The sequence below is a fragment of the Hibiscus syriacus genome, unplaced genomic scaffold (genome assembly GCF_006381635.1).
Source record: "Hibiscus syriacus cultivar Baekdansim isolate YM2019G1 unplaced genomic scaffold, ASM638163v2 tig00110882_pilon, whole genome shotgun sequence".
Taxonomy (NCBI): Eukaryota; Viridiplantae; Streptophyta; class Magnoliopsida; order Malvales; family Malvaceae; genus Hibiscus; species Hibiscus syriacus.
The window spans coordinates 363,302-370,724 of record NW_024062896.1 but is presented as its reverse complement, the minus strand read 5'-3'; the positions used below and the strand labels follow the sequence as shown (position 1 = coordinate 370,724).

Below are 7,423 nucleotides of genomic sequence, written 5' to 3'. Positions count from 1 at the left end.
CAAGACGTTTTCCATTACTCCCACTGGATAGATCACAGATCGATCAACCAACTGTATGGTTATTCATGTTTCCTTCAAAGGCTCATTAGTAATAATTTTATATATAGAAAATGAATAACATTAATTGAAGCTCCTAAGTCACATATTGCACGTTTAATTTTGAAATTACCTATTTTGCAAGGTATACCGAACATACCTTGATCCTTCATCTTTGGTGGGAGTTTTCGTTGAAAAATTGCAAAAACATTTTCTCCAAAATTTACCTTTTCGTGTCCCATTAATTTCCTCTTTGTAATGCAAAGTTCTTTTAAAAATCGAGCATACCTTGGTACTTGTCGAATTACTTCAAGAAGAGGTATGTTGACTTGAACTTTTTGGAAAACCTCTAAGATCTCCCTTTCTTCAACTCTTTTATGACGCTTCATCAACCTTGATGGGAAGGGTAGTGGCGTGATTTCATGAGATGAAAGAGAAGGATGTGAGTCAGACGTACCTTGTATTTCTGGAGGTGGCGTTTCCTCTTGTTCTTCCTGATGTGCGTCTTTTTCTGCTGGAACTTCGGGTGAGATTACTTTTCCACTTCTGAGTATGATGGCACTAACATTCTCTCTCGGATTTAACTCCGTTTGAGAATGTAGTTTTCCTTGTGATTCCAATTTTCCCATAGTTTGAGCTAGTCGGCTTACTTGATTATCTAACTCTTGAAGATGTTTCGGTTCAGTTTTGGAATTTTTCTTGGGATGCAATGAACTTTTCTTGTGAAATTGCTAACTTTCCTATGAGTTCCTCCAATGATGAGTTTTGTGTTTGTTGTTGAGGAGGAGGCCTTTATTGATAAGTTGGTCTCTAATTTACCTCATAGCTAAAGTTTGGGTGGTCTCGCCATCCTGGATTGTAAGTATTGTTGTATGGGTTGTATTGTCTTTGTGGAGGACCTGGAAAGTTCCCTACTGCATTGATTTCTGCATTGCCTCTTTCTTGTATCAGCGGGCATCAATCCGTCGGATGGTCTAGCTTTGTGCATATCCCACATGCTCTTGTTGCTCCAGATTTTCCTGCAACAAGTGAATTAACTACTTCAGTTAATTTATCTAAATTATTTTCAATGGAAAATGTACTTATCTCCTGAACCCGTCGGCTGGGTTCACTCAAAAACTGTTGAGAGTTGGTTGCCATGGTTGAAATCAATTCCCTTGTTGTTGTTGGGGTCATGTTAACTAATGCTCCTCCACTGGCGGCATCCACCATTTTCATCTCCATTGGTAAAATACCTTAATAAAAGTATTGAAGTAACGTTTGCTCACTTAATCTGTGTTGCGGACAACGTGCACAAAGCTTTTTAAATCGCTCCCAATAGTCATAAAGACTTTCTTCGCTCTTTTACTGAATGGAAAGAATGCTCATTCGCAACTCGCTTGCTTTAGCCGCTGGAAATAACCTGTCAAGAAAAATTCGATTCATATCAGCCCATGAATTAACTGAATTTGGAGGTAAATAAAATAACCAATCTTTAGTCAAGTCAAATAAAGAGAAAGGGAAAGCTCTTAATTTAATTTGATCCTCGGTAACTCCCTGTGGTTTCATGCTAGTGCAAACCATGTGGAATTCCAACAAGTGTTTGTACGGATCTTCAGTGGGAAAGTCGTGGAAAGTGGGAAGAAGATGAATGAGTCATGTCTTTAATTGAAACGGAGTCCCGCCACTAGGAAAATTAATGCATAATGGCGTCTGAGTGACATAAGTTGTGGCTAGCTCTCGGATCGTTTGTTCTTCTTCTGCCATCGGGATGTTGTATGCATCTGTTTCAGAGTCTGTCTTTGGAATTGATTCTGTTTCTGAACTTTGCTCTTGTTCTTCTTGTTTTTTTCTCTTTTCTCGAAGCGTTTGTGTGTGGATTCTTCGTGCTCGTGCTTCGATATCTGGATCTAGATCTACTAATTCTCCTGGGTTACTTCTGGTCATAAATAAAAAAACTAGAAAAATAAATCGGTACTTGCCGTTAGTCCCCGATAACGGTGCCAATTTGATAATCGTCGTTTTGCTATCAAAATAATTCTTGACTTCTTAATAAATAAAAATGAAAATATAGTATAGAGAAGCAGAGTCGATCCACATGGACTGTGGTGTTTATGATTTAATAAAACTCTTTCTTGATTTTAGAAAAAGATAGAATTCTAGATGAAGTTGAAAAGATATATTAAAATAAAATAAATATAAAAAAAGAAAAATAATATAATAATAAATATTAATAGTAATAAATATAAAATGGGTATTTTTTTAAAAGTTATAGTTAAAATAAAAAAAGAATTAAATAAAAGAAAAAAATAATTAAATAAACAAATTAAAGAGATTAAGATAAAAAGAAACTTATTGTTAAAGCAGCCTCATACTTCAGCTTCGCCTCAAATTCCTCGGATCATCGAAACAAATTTTTACTTCTAGATTCACGTAAGCTTACAATAACAATTTTTCGCTGCCAACTCGGATTGTTTCGTTTCAACAACAACTGATTCCGATCTCAGTTTCCTCTTAGCAAACAATTTTGCTAAGTGTGTTCTCGGGAAGTTGAATATACTTCAATAAGCAAATCCTTCTTCAAACATTAACCATAATAATATTCAGACCAATGTCGAAATAGTTTTGATTTGAAAAGTAAGCTTCAGAAAACAAAGAGAAAATCCGAAGCGATTTAAGTACCTTACAATTCTCACGTTTGGAATTGAGCCTTCGCTTTAGTCTTCGGCTTGAAAGAAAATTAGCTAAGCATAACCAAAGTCATACTTAGCATAATGGAAAAGTATGCGAAAAATAGAGAGAAAGCTAAAGAGAAAAAGAAAATTTTATTCTCAAATGAGAGATATATATTTCTAGGCTCACCCTTAGAGGGTATTTACAACCTTCAAAATCCTAAAAACAAGTTAAAACATCTTAAATCCTAATTAAAACACTTAAAACTATTTAAACTAAAATACCTAAAAAAATAATATAATATTCTAAATCCTAATTAAAATACTAAAACATATTTAAACTAAAATACAAAAATAAAGATAAAATATAAAAATAATATCCTAAAATTTAATTAAAATACTAAAAACCTATTTAAACTAAAATACAAAGATAAAATATAATGTTTAAAATATTATCCTAAATTTGAGTTTAATCAAAATCTGAATTCCAGCCAATTTTGATTCCGAAAATAAAAAATCTACAGAATTGTGTCATTTTTGTGTAATTTCCATAATCTTACGTCCTGTACAGAAAATGAATTAAAATGAACAAATAAGCAAAAAAAAAATCAATGATTAAAGAGTAATTTAAAAGTAAAATATTAACTAAATTAAGCACTTATCACGAACGCTTCGGATTCGGATCACTTTCGCCATACCCAGCTCGATCATATAGCAGAAAATATATTACCAATTCTTCTATTAGTTCCTGGAAACCTGACCAACTTCGAAGTTAATTTCACGGATTTAGGCAAAAGATGGCATAACAATCATCAACTGTGATCAAGTCTGTTTGTACGGCTAGACAAGCAACATCTCCAACTCCAGGCCAGTTACATCAAATACTTGATAAATTTTATAAGTTTTATAAGAAAAGATCAAAATTCGATCATTTTCATGTTCGACACATATTCATACATGCATATGGGAGTATGGTCCTCCAAGTATATGAAAAATGTTAAAAAGATCTCCATATCCACCACTCACCCGAGCCTCGGTAACATACGAGAATAAATTAGAACTTATAAAATTTTAGAAGGAATTAATTTATAAAATTTAAAGAGATAAAGATAGATGATCAATAAAAAAATATAAAATAAATAATTAAATTATATGAGAATTTGTTTATCCCGGTAACATATATCATACTGATTGCGAATAAATATTCTTAGCAGTTCTTAATTATCATAAGATTCAAAAAAGGAAGTGTAAGATTTTAGAAGAAGGTTAAAAACGAGTACTTGGGGAACTTGAAACTTCATGTCTTTGGAGCTTCCAAAGCCATGAACAATGATGATCCTGCAGTTTGATTCGGCCTTGGGCACACCTCTCTCTGTGTAAGCTATATGTCTGCCGTCACTGAGTTTGACTCTTGGTAATACAACTGGTGGACCCTCCGGCGAACCATCCGTATTCTCCTGAAGCCAAAAAAAAACCGTGAGCAATTTAGACTGTTTTTGAATTAAAAAACGCTAGATCTATCAAACGTAGTTTAAAGAATCAGCTTACTCACCATTCAAAATCCTGGTAAAAAGGGGAGAAATGCTGCGCTTGATTTGCAGATGCCTCTTTTCAAGGAATCGGTTAACACAGATAGAAGAGTAGTGAAAAAGATATATTGTTGATTTGTTCTCCTTTTAAGCAGCTGCCATGAGTTTACTTTTGGCGCAGTGATTTCATCTTTGGTATGGATATTCCTCAAATCAGAAAAATAAAGAGGTTGGAAAATGGAAAATAGAGTGATTTAGTGAGTAATTGCAATTAAACACTCAACCTGGAAGAATCTCTGAAAGAGAATATAATGATTCCTTGAGAATATAATGCTGCACCGGCTCTTCACTAATTCGAAACGGCAGATGAAAAACAAACCCTGAGGCTCTGGTATTTAAGTAACTTATAATAGGGTAAACTACAAAGTTCATCACTCAATTTTCTTCTCACTCCTATTAAGATCACTAAAATTTTGAGAGAAAAATTAATCATTCAATTTTTGAATTACTCTTATTTTTATTTCTCAAGGATAACATGACTTATTTTATTAATATTACGCAATGACATGATATATTCTATTAATATTTTCTTATGACATGATATATCTTATTAATATTATTTATTACGTAAAATTTAAAATAAAAAAATTAAAATATCTAAAATCTAAATCCTAACCCCAAATCAACCATCTAAATTCAAAATAAAAAGAAACTCAAAACCCCAATATTTCCCTCCACTAAAAACCGCTCCCACTCGTCAAATTTAAAATTATGTCCGTTCGAATTCATGATTTCTAAGAAAAATAATATTTTCTTTTATCACTGAGGGCACTTGAGAAGGTTCGGCCATTAAGTATTAGTACATATGATATAAAATAATATTTAATGAGTTCGAGAGAATTTATGTATGTAATTTCGTTTTTAATTAAGGTAAATAGATAAGGGTCAAGATAGGTGGTAGTAGATTAAATATGTAAAAGAAGAGGTAGGAGTAGGGATGTGCAAATCCGGATACCCGATTACCGAGTATCCGGAACATTTGGGTCGGTGATTTCTCGGTCCGAGTATCCGATACCCGAATTTTTTTCTTCAAATTATTAAATTTAAAAAAACACACAAATTAAAATGTTCGAAACTTCGAATTATACAGTCCAACATCCAAACACAAAATTTAAAAGTTCGAAATACAAAATTGATACTATGATAAAAATTATTTCAAATGTAAAATTTTTAAATCTAAACTAATCTAGTAAGAATACTTAGAATAAATACTGATAATATAAATATATGATAATAAAAACATGTTTAGTATAGTTACATGTATGAGATAAAGTGTCTAATACGTGTAGTGATTGTTGATATGTTTATTAAATTATGAACATGCCAGCTTTGTTAATTTAACTACTATGAATTGATTTAACTTGTCTTTTTCTCTATGTTACATGTAAATATTATAAATACTATATGATAAATTGATAATGTTATTATGTAATATTTGAACTAAATGATATGTTTTAATCATTTTTAATGTGAAAAGTTATAAGACTATAAGTTTTTTATAAATTAAATATATATAAAATTAAAAAAAATTAAAAACTTAATTGGGTACTCGGATACCCAGAAAAATCAATTTTTGTGACCCGGGCCCGAACCGGAAAGTATCGGGTCGGTACCCGACCCGGCCAAATAATTTTTTTTTAGAAAAATACCCGTTTTTTTAGATTCGGATCGGTGAGTCGGCGGATCGTGTCAACCGGGTCGAGTATTTTTGCACAGTAGGAGCATGGGACTTGGGGGCATCAACCAGTGTTAAAAAAGAAAAGGCAAGGTGAACCAAAAGATGATGGAAAAGCATACAATAAAAAGGAAAGGGTTAAAACATGTTTTATCCCCTGAAAATCCGCCCACATCTTGTCGGGAAAAAAATCAATGATAAAAGAATTGATAAAGGCTCAAGCTTGGCTAGTCTAAAGGAACCCTAGAGGTGTTGTTATTGCATAATTGGGGAGTTGGTTTGTCTAAACAGAGTATGCACAAGCATTTGGTGATGGCTAATGTAGGACTGACAGTAAATTTTTTAGTAATATGAGGTGATTATAAGATAATATATATTTATATTTTTTTTATCAATTGACAACGTATATATTGTAAATGTATATGCTCAAATTCAAGATATCTAGAAAAAATTACATTTTCTTTTACCATCAATACCACTTGATACATTCACAATGAGAGGTAGTCGAGCTTCAATTTCTTTCTCTCTTTTTATATCTTTATTTTAGATATTTTTTTGTCACTGTGATACTGATTTCTACACAGATTTTATAGTTGAAGTTTCATTGCAATAATTAAGGCTAATTAGGTGTAATGGCAAATTAATTAGGTCAAAATGTTGAAAAAAACCGTGGTGTATATCACACCAATTGCATAAGATTACATATGTCGCAAAATGGGTATGTTCTTCAGCAGCCTATGTTGAAATTACGCCTGGAAATACCTGATTTATTCATCATTACCTATAAAAATATTTCTCACCTACGAATCTATTAAATAACCTCAATGGTAAAAAAGAATGTTATTCTCTTTAAATGTCTTGGGTTTGAACAACTGTGTCTGTAGAGTGTGTGTGCATTGTAAATTAATTAAAAAAATTATAAACATATACTACTTAATAATCACCTCATAATATTAAAAAAAATATTACCTACATATTAATTTGGACTTTGTATATATATTAATATCAACATTTCCAAGAAAATACAATTAATTATTTTACCTTTGAATTCCCGTTTCCTTTTCTTTTAGTTATTGACTAAGTGCTTTTGAGGTCATATGTTGTAATGTTTTTGGTTGGTCATATTTCATCATACGCTTAAGGAAAGAAATACTCAATATATATGTAATGGAAGAAGCTGTTGAAAGGATTTCTGCCTTTTTAAGGAAGATTTTGGAAGTGTTTTTTTATCGGACAGTCGATCATGAATCTCTCAATTGGTTCGGTATTATATCCTTATGATGTTTATAATTAATTTTAGATTTTATTTATCGTATCCTTCATGACTTCGAAAATACCTTTTAACCATATATGTGTGTGTTTACATTGTAGATAATACTGTTGTTGGATTCTCTATTTATGCATGTCATTATCTTAAACCCCACCACTAATCTGCTTTTCATATTTTCAGTCTCTCATACTCTCCCCCTAAA

General features: G+C 31.8%; 1 long non-coding RNA gene across 1 annotated transcript; it reads right to left on the bottom strand.

Moving 5' to 3' along the window:
- Positions 1-3,342: 3,342 nt before the first annotated feature.
- LOC120144181 lies at positions 3,343-4,424 on the bottom strand. The gene is made up of 3 exons (XR_005518018.1): positions 4,240-4,424; positions 3,968-4,144; positions 3,343-3,435 (listed from the first exon to the last, which is right to left on the bottom strand). It is a non-coding gene; the product is annotated as an uncharacterized LOC120144181 (long non-coding RNA).
- Between the last annotated feature and the right edge of the window lie 2,999 nt (positions 4,425-7,423).